The 12,935-nt window shown below is 37.4% G+C and overlaps 1 long non-coding RNA gene across 1 annotated transcript in view; it reads left to right on the forward strand.

Annotated features, from left to right (window-relative positions):
* The first annotated feature begins 2,842 nt into the window (after positions 1-2,842).
* LOC114822022 (uncharacterized) overlaps positions 2,843-12,935 on the forward strand; it is a 49,392-nt gene continuing 39,299 nt past the window's right edge. The window contains exons 1-3 of the long non-coding RNA XR_011574221.1: positions 2,843-3,106; positions 3,190-3,293; positions 7,884-8,711. This is a non-coding gene — a long non-coding RNA (uncharacterized lncRNA). The remainder of the gene's footprint in view (positions 3,107-3,189; positions 3,294-7,883; positions 8,712-12,935) is intronic.

Consider the following 12,935-nt stretch of genomic DNA (forward strand, 5'->3'; position numbering starts at 1 on the left):
AAAAATAATGTACAGGGGTTATGGTGAGAAAAATCAGCGGATGTCCCCAAATGAGCAAAAGATCTTTAAGGCCCAAAGAAACATGTTGGAAGTCACAAAAGAAGGGGCCTTGGCTGCATTTTTGGCATTCTGGCTTTGTAGATTTGTTTTGCCTTCAAAGGGCGGCAGAGTGAGACCCGAGACTTTTCTTATGGCTTGTTTGCTGGCACAGGGCTCTAAAGTCTTTATTGCACCGACCGTTCTTGGCTATATTTATCATGGCCTTGGGGATATCGTTTCTTGTCCGAGGGGCCCTGGTTTTACATATATTTCCATGCCGGTTCACTATATTGTCAGTTGGTTAGGGGAGCATTTTCCACATTTATACCGATCTCGTCCTGATAGTGATTTTCCTAAGGGTTATCCTCAATTAGCAAGATATGCGGGTATTGAACCCAGGGAGGTCAGTATATCTCATGCGAGGTTTATCTTTCGGAGCGACAAATCTGTTATTTATCGTCCAACTGTTTTTGTGGAAGAGAAAGGTTGTTCTTTGATGGATAATGAAGACCTTTCTGATGATTATTTTGAATTTTTGGTTTGTGTTCGCACTGCAAAGCTTCCTGTCAGAATTGATGAACACTCTTGGATAGAACCATATTTTCCTAATAGGTTTGCTCGTCAATTTGGTTTTGATCAAGGAGTTCCCGCGAACAAATTAGCATTTGGTGTTTCTAGTAGACTAAATTGCAGTGCTGAGGATATGTTCGAAGCGCAGGCTGTGCTTCTTAAAAGGAACACCGGATCTTTTTTTTTATGTTCCATGTTCAACACATCAAGGAATCTGTACCTATTGGTATTGCAAGTGGTGGAGGACCTCTTGTGCAACATACCTTGGGACTTCTTTGGCCGACATTTATGCTATCTTCAATAAACGTCCCCTTAATAAGAAGACAATTTTTAGTGTGTCAGTTCTGAGAGATATATCCCCTGGTCTAAGAAAAGAAATTTTGCTTTCTGAGATGGGAATTGAGAAGTCTCCTAGCTTGCAACCAGTTGGTCAGAGTTCTGGCCTTTCTAAAAATAGGAATACAACGGCTTACAAGAAATGCAAGGCTATCCCGGAGTTTTCTTCATCAGGGTCTTCTTTAGGGAGTAGCCGTGATGTGAATTTTAAGCGTGCTCGTTATGAGAAACCTGATGATCTTAATGGTGTGGATATTGGAACTGTAGTTGCTGCTGATACAGGTAATTTTACTCTGGAAGTGATGTCTAAAAATTTGAGTGCACCATCTTTGCATGCAAAGGTGATGAACCAGCCTTACGGGGAGAAGTCAGCTGCTTATGTGTCTGATGGAGTTGTCCCCTCATCTTTGCAAGAAGTGAAAACATCCATCCATGCTTTGTTCGGCCCGGAGGTGAGCAATCTTAGGCAAGGATATATTATTGGTGAAGTAGAGAATATTTTTGTCAGACTTTCCTCTTGCAACTCTCCTATAGAAATTCTTGGCTGTCGTGAGGAAGTGAACCTGGTGTTTGATGTTTTACGTCCCATTATTAATCTTTTGGAATCTGGTCGAACAGAGCTTGAGTGGTTTGTCAAAACTGTTTGCCATGTTTTTGTATGTGCTTCGCAGATTTCTGATAATACTGGGATTATTGATCAAGGTAATCAGATTCGTGATTTGTTTAATCGACATGATGAGTGTTTGTCAACTAAGAAGGCCTTGGAGTTAGAGTTAACCAATTCAATTCAGGAGCTTAAGAAAATTGAAGCCGAAGAATTGCCTGTTAAGGAAGCAGAGGAGGTTGCTCGTGTTCTTCGTCAACAATATGATTCTGGAAGACTTGCTGTTAAGCGTCGAGTGAGTGACCTTAAAGCTTCAATTGAGCGACAGAAGAAATTGGATGTAGAACTTCGTCAGTCCCGGATCGATGCGAATGAAGGGCTTCTCCCAGATATTGAGCGTGCTGAAGTATTGAACAAATCTGCAGAAGAAGGAATTTTGAATTCGATTGCTTCCCTGCTCCACTTTTGCAGCAAACCGGAGTAGGACTCATGTTGTTTTCCTTTTGTTTTGCGCTCCTGCTACTTGGGATTTTATGTTGGCTTTTCCTCTTCTCTCTTCCTTGCAGATTTTTTTGAGCAAACTTGGTTGATAATAATGGGTTCATTGAACCCAGCACGTTTGAACTTTATTTGAACTTTTTATGTTATTCAAACCACATTACTTTAACCATCTCCTTTGCTCAGTTCACGTGCTGTGTTCAGCTTTAGCATGCCGTACCTTTACCTCTATATACATATACATACATAGGAATTGCTTAAGGGGAGGGATCCCCATTTTTTCAAAAAAATGGGGACACGCTCCCCACCGTTGGATTTGAATTAAATGAAATCCTGTGGTTGAGATTCTATGGCCTGTGTTTTAATCTCAACCACACAATTTCATTAAAGTCAATCTAACGGTGGGGAGCGTGTCCCCATTTTTTAAAAAAAAATGGGGATCCCTCCCCTTAAGCTCCCTGTACATACATATATATATATATATATATAAATGCTTTAGTTGGTAATCTTGTACCCTTACCTCTATATATATATATATATATACACTAAAACCCAACCACGTGGTACTGTGGATGACCAGTGGGTAGACGAATTTGCCCCTGTAATTGTCTTCTGTTGTTCTTCTCTGTGGTTTTTAGAGTGGGAAAATGCCAGTTTTGTCCACATTGGACACGTGTTGATCATCGGCAGAATGTCTTTCTACTTTTCTTTAGTTTCTTTGCCTCACTTTTTCATTTTTCTCTGTTCGTTTTTCTTTCTTCGTTTTCTTGGTTTCTCCCGCTCTTCGCTGATTTTGATAAAATTTGAGTATTTTTTTGCAAGTGATTACTTTTGTGTGTTCCAGCACTCTATGCATATTTTTTAATAACGTATCAACAATTAGGTTTCCATAATCTTAATGACTTGCAAAGATGTGTTCCAATTAATCTGTGAACTTCACTATTGTATAATATTTCAATTAGTTGAATATATTTTTTAACTAATTTTAGTATCAGATTGTTTTGGGTATCTGAGTAAGATTGGGAAAGAAAAGGAGATTGTGGAACTTTCATGGTTGAGGTTTGTGATTTTATGTATTAGTTAAATTCTAAATTTTTAATTAAGTTCACTCAATATATTCACATTTGTGTATATTAGTGTAGTTCCAGCACTCTATACGTATTCTGCCCTGTAGCATGTACTCATGCAGTTCCAACTTTTCTACAAGCTCGATACAGGGAAATGAACCTTTCTGTTCAATAAAAAGGTATAATTTTTTTCCCACTTTTGTGTATATTAGTGCTTTTTGTTATGATTTAATGAGTTCGTGCTTTTTGTCGCTTAAGTAACATGAGAATATGTTTCTATTACCAACTATGGATTACAATCGACTATCTTAACCAATCAGATTAAAGCTCCACCAAGGTTTGCTTGCTGTATTGTGTTTTATAATCTCTCACTCTCACTTTCCCTCAGTTTGCTTCATATGAATGTGACTGCATTAGGCCTGGCAATTCCTGACACGATCCGATAACCCGACACGACACGACACGAAAATAACAGGTGTTCGGGTCGACACGATAACGAAACGGGTCGTTATCGGGTAACCCGATAAGCACCTGTTAAGATAACGGGTTTGTTCGGGTATACACGTGGGTAACACGATACACGATAAGCAGAATATTAATTTAATAATTTATAACCCTAAAAAAATACTATAATAATTATATATATATATATATTAATTTAACAATTTTATACCCCTAAAAACTATAATAATTATATATATATTAAATTAACTATAATAATTATAATAATTATATATACTATAATAATTATACCCAAAATATTGACTATAATAATTATATATATATATATATATATATATTAAATTTTATACCCCTAAAAACTATAATAATTATACATACAAAATAAATAGATTTAAATCTACTTAATAAATAAATATATATATACACACACACACCATTGAACTTCATGGGATATGAATTATACGAAACTAATTTCAACGATCCAACCGTCAAACATGTTTTTATATACTTCGAGATCGCATACGCCAAAAATTGCAAAAAATAAACATTCAGAGAGCAAGTAACAGGACAAAACTTTTCGACGGTTATAAACGAAAAATCACGATTTAACAGTCATTTTAACTCCGATTTTGATGATTTTTTACAACCACACTCCTTGACCCTATATGAATACAATGATTGAATTCGATCTTCAATTTAAAATATTTACACTAGTGGATACCACAAAATCTTATGTTATACTTAATAAAAGTATGAATAAACTCTTAAGTATTAGTGAATCCATTGTTTTGATGGGATACTCATTCTACAAAACTATTTTCAATGATCCAACCGTCAAACATGTTTGTATATACATCGAGATCGCATACGCCAAAAATTGCAAAAAACAAACATTCAGAGATCAAGTAATGGGACAAAAGTTTTCGACGGTTATAAACGAAAAATCATGATTTAACGGTTATTTTAACTCCGATTTTGATGATTTTTTACAACTACACTCCTTGACCCTATATGAATACAAGTAATGAATTCGATCTTCAATTTAAAACATTTACACTAGTGGATACCACAAAATCTTATGTTATACTTAATAAAAGTATGAATAAACTATTAAGTATTAGTGAATCTATTGTTTTGATGGGATACTCATTCTACGAAACTAGTTTCAAAGATCCAACCGTCAAACATGTTTGTATATACTTCGAGATCGCATACGTCAAAAATTACAAAAAACAAACATTCAGAGATCAATTAACTGGACAAAACTTTTCGACGGTTATAAAAAGAAAAATCACGATTTAACGGTCATTTTAACTCTGATTTTGATGATTTTTTTGCAGCTACACTCCTTGACCTTATATGAATACAATGATTGAATTCGATATTCAATTTAAAATATTTACACTAGTGGATACCACAAAATCTTATATTATACTTAATAAAAGTATGAATAAACTAGTAAGTATTAGTGAATCTATTGTTTTGATGGGATACTCATTCTACGAAACTAGTTTCAATGATCCAACCGTCAAACATGTTTGTATATACTTCGAGATCGCATACGTCAAAACTTACAAAAAACAAACATTCAGAGATCAATTAACGGGACAAAACTTTTCGACGGTTATAAAAAGAAAAATCACGATTTAACGGTCATTTTAACTCTGATTTTGATGATTTTTTGCAGCTACACTCCTTGACCTTATATGAATACAATGATTGAATTCGATATTCAATTTAAAATATTTACACTAGTGGATACCATAAAATCTTATATTATACTTAATAAAAGTATGAATAAACTAGTAAGTATTAGTGAATCTATTGTTTTGATGGGATACTCATTCTACGAAACTAGTTTCAATGATCCAACCGTCAAACATGTTTGTATATACTTCGAGATCGCATACGCCAAAAATTACAAAAAACAAACATTCAGAGATCAAGTAACCGGACAAAACTTTTCGACGGTTATAAACGAAAAATCACGATTTAACGGTCATTTTAACTCCGATTTTGATGATTTTTTACAACTACACTCCTTGACCCTATATCAATACAATGATTGAATTCGATCTTCAATTTAAAATATTTACACTAGTGGATACCACAAAATCTTATGTTATACTTAATAAAAGTATAAATAAACTCTTAAGTATTAGTGAATCTATTGTTTTAATGGGATACTCATTCTACGAAACTAGTTTCAATGATCCAACCGTCAAACATGTTTGTATATATTTCGAGATCGCATACGCCAAAAATTGCAAAAAAAAAACATTCAGAGAGCAAGTAACGGGACAAAACTTTTCGACGGTTATAAACGAAAAATCATGATTTAACGGTTAATTTAACTCCGATTTTGATGATTTTTTACAACTACACTCCTTGACCTTATATGAATACAATGATTAAATTCGATCTTCAATTTAAAATATTTACACTAGTGGATACCACAAAATCTTATGTTATACTTAATAAAAGTATTAGTGAATCTATTGTTTTGATGGGATACTCATTCTACGAAACTAGTTTCAAAGATCCAACCGTCAAACATGTTTGTATATACTTCGAGATTGCATACGTCAAAAATTACAAAAAAACAAACATTCAGAGATCAATTAACGGGACAAAACTTTTCGACGGTTATAAACGAAAAATCACGATTTAACGGTCATTGTAACTCCGATTTTGATGTTTTTTTACAACCACACTCCTTGACCCTATATGAATACAATGATTGAATTCGATCTTCAATTTAAAATATTTACACTAGTGGATACCACAAAATCTTATATTATACTTAATACAAGTATGAATAAACTATTAAGTATTAGTGAATCTATTGTTTTGATGGGATACTCATTCTACGAAACTAGTTTCAATGATCCAACCGTCAAACATGTTTATATATACTTTGAGATTGCATACGCCAAAAGTTGCAAAAAACAAACATTCAGAGATCAAGTAACGGGACAAAACTTTTCGACGGTTATAAATGAAAAATCACGATTTAACGGTCATTTTAACTCCGATTTTGATGATTTTTTACAGCTACACTCCTTGACCCTAGATGAATACAATGATTGAATTCGATCTTCAATTTAAAATATTTACACTAGTGGAAACCACAAAATCTTATGTTATACTTAATAAAAGTATGAATAAACTCTTAAGTATTAGTGAATCTATTGTTTTGATGGGATACTCATTCTACGAAACTAGTTTCAATGATCCAACCGTCAAACATGTTTGTATATATTTCGAGATCACATACGCCAAAAATTGTAAAAAACAAACATTCAAAGAGCACGTAACGGGACAAAACGTTTCGACGGTTATAAACGAAAAATCACGATTTAACGGTTAATTTAACTCCGATTTTGATGATTTTTTACAACTACACTCCTTGACCTTATATGAATACAATGATTGAATTCGATCTTCAATTTAAAATATTTACACTAGTGGATACCACAAAATCTTATGTTTATACTTAATAAAAGTATGGTATAGTACTATTGTTTTATTTTTTTTCATAATTATTTTGGTAAACTTCTCATAATTTGAATGATTTTTAATGTTTGGTTTTTCTATGCTTAGTTTATGCAGAAGATAGTTATGACGTGGAAAACCTTACTGAAAACATCATCTACATAACTCTTGAAGGATTTTGTAAATCGATGTAAATCGAGGATTTTGTAAATTGAGGTTTAAACTTTTGAGAAAGATTTCAAAACCTTGAAAACAAAAACTGTTTCATTTTGCATATCCTTGTACATTTAAAATTTGTAATAGATTAGTAGTGTATGTATTATTTTTTTATTAGGCTCTTATTTTCGAGTGTAGATGTAGTACTTAAACGACAAATGTTTTTTAATGTTTTGAAGTAATATTTATGTGGCAATGTATGGTATGTGCAAATTTAAGAAAAAATATATATTTTTCTTAACGGGTCATAACGGGTCGGGTCACTTTACCCGTTGGGTAAAGTGACACGACCTGTTAAGGACCCGTTAAGATAACGGGTGTGACACGACACGACCCGTTAAGATAACAGGTGTTACACGAAAACGACACGAACACGACTGACACGACCCGTTTGCCAGGCCTAGACTGCATATAGACCACATATGCTAAATCAGTAAATAGCAAAGACCTCTAATGCATGTACTGTTGACAATGAAGCAAGTGGGATTACCATGTAGAATTAGATTTGTGCACACTCATTTGATTTCTCATTTGGCTTCTTGATTAATTATTATAAAGATTGTGAAACTTTTTGTGCCTGGATTTCTGTTTTGCAGTTTTTCTTTGCATCTGGACCACTGCATTTTAAAAGTGTTAAGAGTGAGATTTAAATGCTCAAGCACTCTATTTTTTTTCCAAATATATACCTTTCGTTCTGTTCGGTTTTAAATGTTAAAAACTAAATGGTTATTTGGATAAAATGGTTTATCAGTTTATGTTATGTGTTGTAATCAGGAATTCAATTGGATTGGGTAAAATGCTTTGTCAATTTATGTTATAGGTTTGTGCTTTCAGAAAGGGGTGAATGGGGTTTTGAAAGAAACCTGTCATCTGTGCGATGATATTTGATACCGCAAAGGGGGGTGAGCACACAATGAAATAAGTGGAAGTCCATTTTCTCTATAATGTAATAAGCCCTATAGTTCTTCGGACCATGAATTGGCTTTGGGGATTTGGGTTGATGAGAGACATGATGAGTTTTTTCGGTTTCGATTTTTATTACACAAATTTTCAATTGGATTGTGTTCTACCTTTCAAATTTCTGCACCGTACTTATGTAAGGAATTCCTTCTTTTAAATACAATGTTAAGACCGTCGGGTTGCAGCATAGATATAAAGTTTTAAGGTGAGATAAAATTGAGTTAGCAAGGGTGCAAAAATGATTTACAACTTGGGGTGAGAAAATAGAGGCAAGATAGAAGCGTGTGAGAGAATTTTTTTGGGACTTACATGGTGATTTGTGATGTGTTTAAGAAATTTGGTCTGTGAGTTTTATTACTCATCGTTTGGTTTTTTTCCTTTGTTCATCTGTTTCCTTTGCAGGGTGTCTTTATGCTGGGATCATCACAGCTTACGCATCTTTTCAACCTTTAAAGTCCTTCAGGGTAAGATTTAGGTAGCAAAATAGTTGATTGAAAATTTGAAACGAAGAGTTGGCTTTCTTTTTGTTGAACTAATTTAAACTGCTTGGGTGTAAGATTTAGATAATGAAATAGTCCATTGAAAAAAAGCGTTTAAAGAGCACAGTGTTTAATATCGTTTAAAGCTTTTACAAAGATTTAAAAGCTTTTGTTATTAATTAAAGCTTAATTATGAATTCAACCATATATTTACTTTTAATACATGATGTAATACTAAATTGAAGTGTGTGATTCAATTACCTTTGTTAAAATTTGTATTTTTTTAATTAAAGATCAAGAACATTGACAATGACAATTTTTTTCAATGGTCAGGCATTTCGTTTGCTTTCGTTGTCAAACAACATTGTCTGGTGATTGTCAAACAATGTCTTCTGTTTGGAATAAGTGTGTTTTCTTCTAATTATTGTTGGTGTTGTGTTTTATGATACATATAACTTTGGTGTATAAGCTAACTTATATTCTTCCAAGTACTGGTAATTATGCAATTTTTTTAACTATGTTTTTTTAAACTTTCACCGGTGATTTAACCTTTGTTAATCAATATTGTATTTTGGTGTCATATTGTTCTGTGAAAGTTGTGTTCTAACAATGGGCTGAAACTATAATATTTCGGTGTTGTATCAATGTTTGATGTAAATAATGACAACGCATTGCAAAGACAAATAAAAACATGTTTGATGATAATTATCCATTCGATTATTACATGCTTTAGTGAGTTTCTTGCCAAATGAACCTCACTTTCTCTCTAGCAAATCAACTCTGTTTCGATTAAAAAAAAATTTAAATGAAAAAGGCTTGGGTTTTATATTCTGATTCACTGTTGTGGAGCCAAAAATATTCACTAGGCGACACGTGGATTTTTGGACAAAATAGGACAAAAATACCCTCGAGGCATACCGGGTCTCCTACACGCGAGCAATGGAGAATCATCCATCAACCAAGTCAGGAGTACCCAAAATGGGTAACAATTCAAAACCTATTTCATATATGTTTTTACCTCATTTTTTCCTTATTCAATTAGCCATTTATTTCAAACATTCCATAACATCCTCAACCAATTAATATAATCAATATATTAAAGGCTATTTACATCACCAAATCACCCCAAAATCACACCAAGGTCCGGCCATTCCCATCCAAAAAGAGCCTATCATATTCTCTACCTTTTCCACCATTTTCCCTTTTTAATTACCCTAATTAACTAGCCAATTAATTCCAAAAACCACCAAAACATTCATTTTATGTTTAAATAGCCAAATAAATTGGCTAATTAAACCTAAATTAAACCTAAAAACCCTAGCCACCTCCTAACTCTATAAATAGGCACCTATTCTCATCAAAAAATCAATTCCAACACTTTGGCAAAAATCCCAAAATTCTCTAAACACTCTTTCTCTCTAAATTCTAACTTTGGCATCGGAGGTTCTTCGGCCAAAGCCCCACCCATTCATCGTGGGCGCGTGAGGCTCTTGGCCTTAACCTAAGGTGTTAATTGTTTTGTAGGTGCAAAATCGTCCAAGATCGAGGAGGAAGAAATTTGCATCCACAAATTAGTGCTTTCATTGAGAGTTGAAATCCATACTCGTAGAAGACTCTCGCACAAAAAGGTTTTTTATTTATTTTTTAGTCCATTTGAATATTTTTCATACGTTCTTATTATTAGAATTTTTTACTTGCAAAGGTTCTTTAATAAAACGTATAAGCAAAATATAATGGCTAGAAATTTAGAAAATTCCACAAATGAAAATTCTAATATACAAGAAATGGGATTGCGGAGATCCATGAGGCAAAATGCGACAATAAGGGGAGCGGCATCACCACCACGAGTTTCCACCATGGGAACCACCGCGGTGGCTACCTCGGTAGCCACCCACGGCGAGGTCCATGGTGTCTTCACCACGGTCACCATGGGAACCACCGCAGTGGCTACTTCGGTAGCCATTCGTGGTGAGGTCCATGAAGCTTTCACCACGGCCCGAGCCGTGCCATCCAAGGCTCACGGTACCAAGACCACGACCCAAGCCGTGCCATCCAAGTTTACGTGGACCCAAGCCCAAGCCTCGCATTCACATGCACCGCGCATTGAGCAGCCTGCTTTCGTTGAACAGCCCACTCCCGTGGCCCAGCCTGCTCTCGTGACCCAGCCTGCTCCCGACGAGCAGCCCACTCCCGTTGTCCAGCCTGCTCCCGACGAGCAGCCCACTCTCGTGGTCCAACCTGCTTCCGTCGAGCAGCCCAATCCCATGGCCCAGCTTGCTCCCGCCAAGCAACTTGCTCTCGCGGCCCAGCCTGCTCCTGCCAAGCAGCTTGCTCTCGTGACCCAGCCTGTTCCCGACGAGCAGCCCACTCCCGTGGTCCAGCCTGCTTCCATCAAGCAGCCCACTCCCATGGCCCAGCCTGCTCCTGCCAAGCAGCCTGTTCTCGTGACCCAACCTGCTCCCGACGAGCAGCCCACTATCGTGGTCTAGCCTGCTTTCGTCAAGCAGCCGACTCCCATGGCCCAACCTACTTCCGTCGAGCAGCCCATTCCCGTGGCCCAGCCTGCTCCTGCCAAGCAGCCTGTTTTCATGACCCAGCCTGCTCCCGACGAGCAGCCCACTCTCACTGCCTATCCTGCTCCAGTGGCTTTCCAAGCAGCCCAAGTCGGCCCAAGACTATCTCAACCATCCGGACCTACCATCGAACCGGGGGCATTCTCACCACATTTTTTCGCGGGTTTGACATTTCCCAACTCAAATCTCGCGCCCGAAGTCTACCACCCTTTCACTGCCCAAGGAGGCGCATTCCTTCCAAGCTCTTCCAATCCAAATGGCGAACAACACTTGTCTCGACAAGTCATAGAGTTGACGAGCGCCATTGCACAACATACAACCTTGGTGAATCAACTTTTGCAACACATTGGGATCCAACGTGCCCCGGACGAGGTATCCCGAAGTAGGACAAGGGCAGACGGACATTTCCAGCAGCGTCCCGGCAAGCAGCCACGAGCCGAACGTTTGGGCAGTGTACATTCCCGTCTTAGAGCGCGAAGGAGCATGCACCCTCGACTAGGCCCACGGAGGAGCATACATTCACGGTTGGGGTTATACTCCGATAGTCAACATGAACAACCTTCCGGGCAAAGTGTCTATTCGCAGCTAAGCCCACAAGGAGCGTCCTCCACCTCACATCAGAGTAGGCAGCACGACAGACGGAGAGAAGCAGTCACTCAATCCAGCTCAAGTTCAACCAGCAGCATGCGAAGAACTCGCTCGCCTACTAGGAACGCATCACATGCACTGCATCCGCGACATAGACGAGCCAAACACATGGAAGAGCAGCCTAGACCAGCAAGTCATGACTGGGGGCAGCCGAGAGCTCCGCTACCCTAACAAAGGCAAATTCAGGAAGAAGTAGAGAGACTCTTGACCAAGCGATTGCATGATTTCCAACGCAACGAGGTCACCGACGAGGCACTACGACGGAACATAACCAACATAAGCAGGTCACCCTTCACGGAGGAGATCGAGCAGGCAGAGCCTCCACGCGAGTTCAGCATGCCACATTTCACATCTTTCAAAGGGGATGAAGACCCGGAGAGACACTTAAAACGTTACCAAAGTGCAATGATCCTTTATCGAAACAACGATGATCTCATGTGCAAGATATTCACCACCACTCTACAAGGCGAGGCGCAAGATTGGTTCTACACCCTGCCGCCACAATCCATCCGGAATTTCTACAAACTTTCTTTGGTTTTCACCAAAGAATATTCATCCTATCGCTCGATCAAAAAGAAGTCTGACCATTTGTTCGACGTCAAGAAGAACCCAAAGGAGTCGCTTCGCGACTATGTGAGGAGGTTCAAAGTAGAGAAGGCAAAAATAGTCGGATGCAACGACTTAATAGCTAAAGCAGCCTTCTAAAAAGGACTTCCAGCAGACCACCCGCTATTCGGAAAATTGATCATGAAAGAAGATCTAACTCTGGCAGACTCTTTTGCTTTAGCAGAGAAGCATGCACTTTGGGAGGAGGCTCGCCAATGCACATTCAAAGACTTGAAGAAGTACCCGACATCACCTCCCTAGAAGCAGCGGATGACTTATTCGCATGTTTGACGGTATCTAAAGTAGCAATAAGCTCTACCATCATGCGAGAAGAGCTGGGGGCCCGACTACCTGTATTCTACAGTTACCTGCAGTCATCATC

Source organism: Malus domestica, chromosome 02 (assembly GCF_042453785.1).
Source record: "Malus domestica chromosome 02, GDT2T_hap1".
NCBI lineage: Eukaryota > Viridiplantae > Streptophyta > Magnoliopsida > Rosales > Rosaceae > Malus > Malus domestica.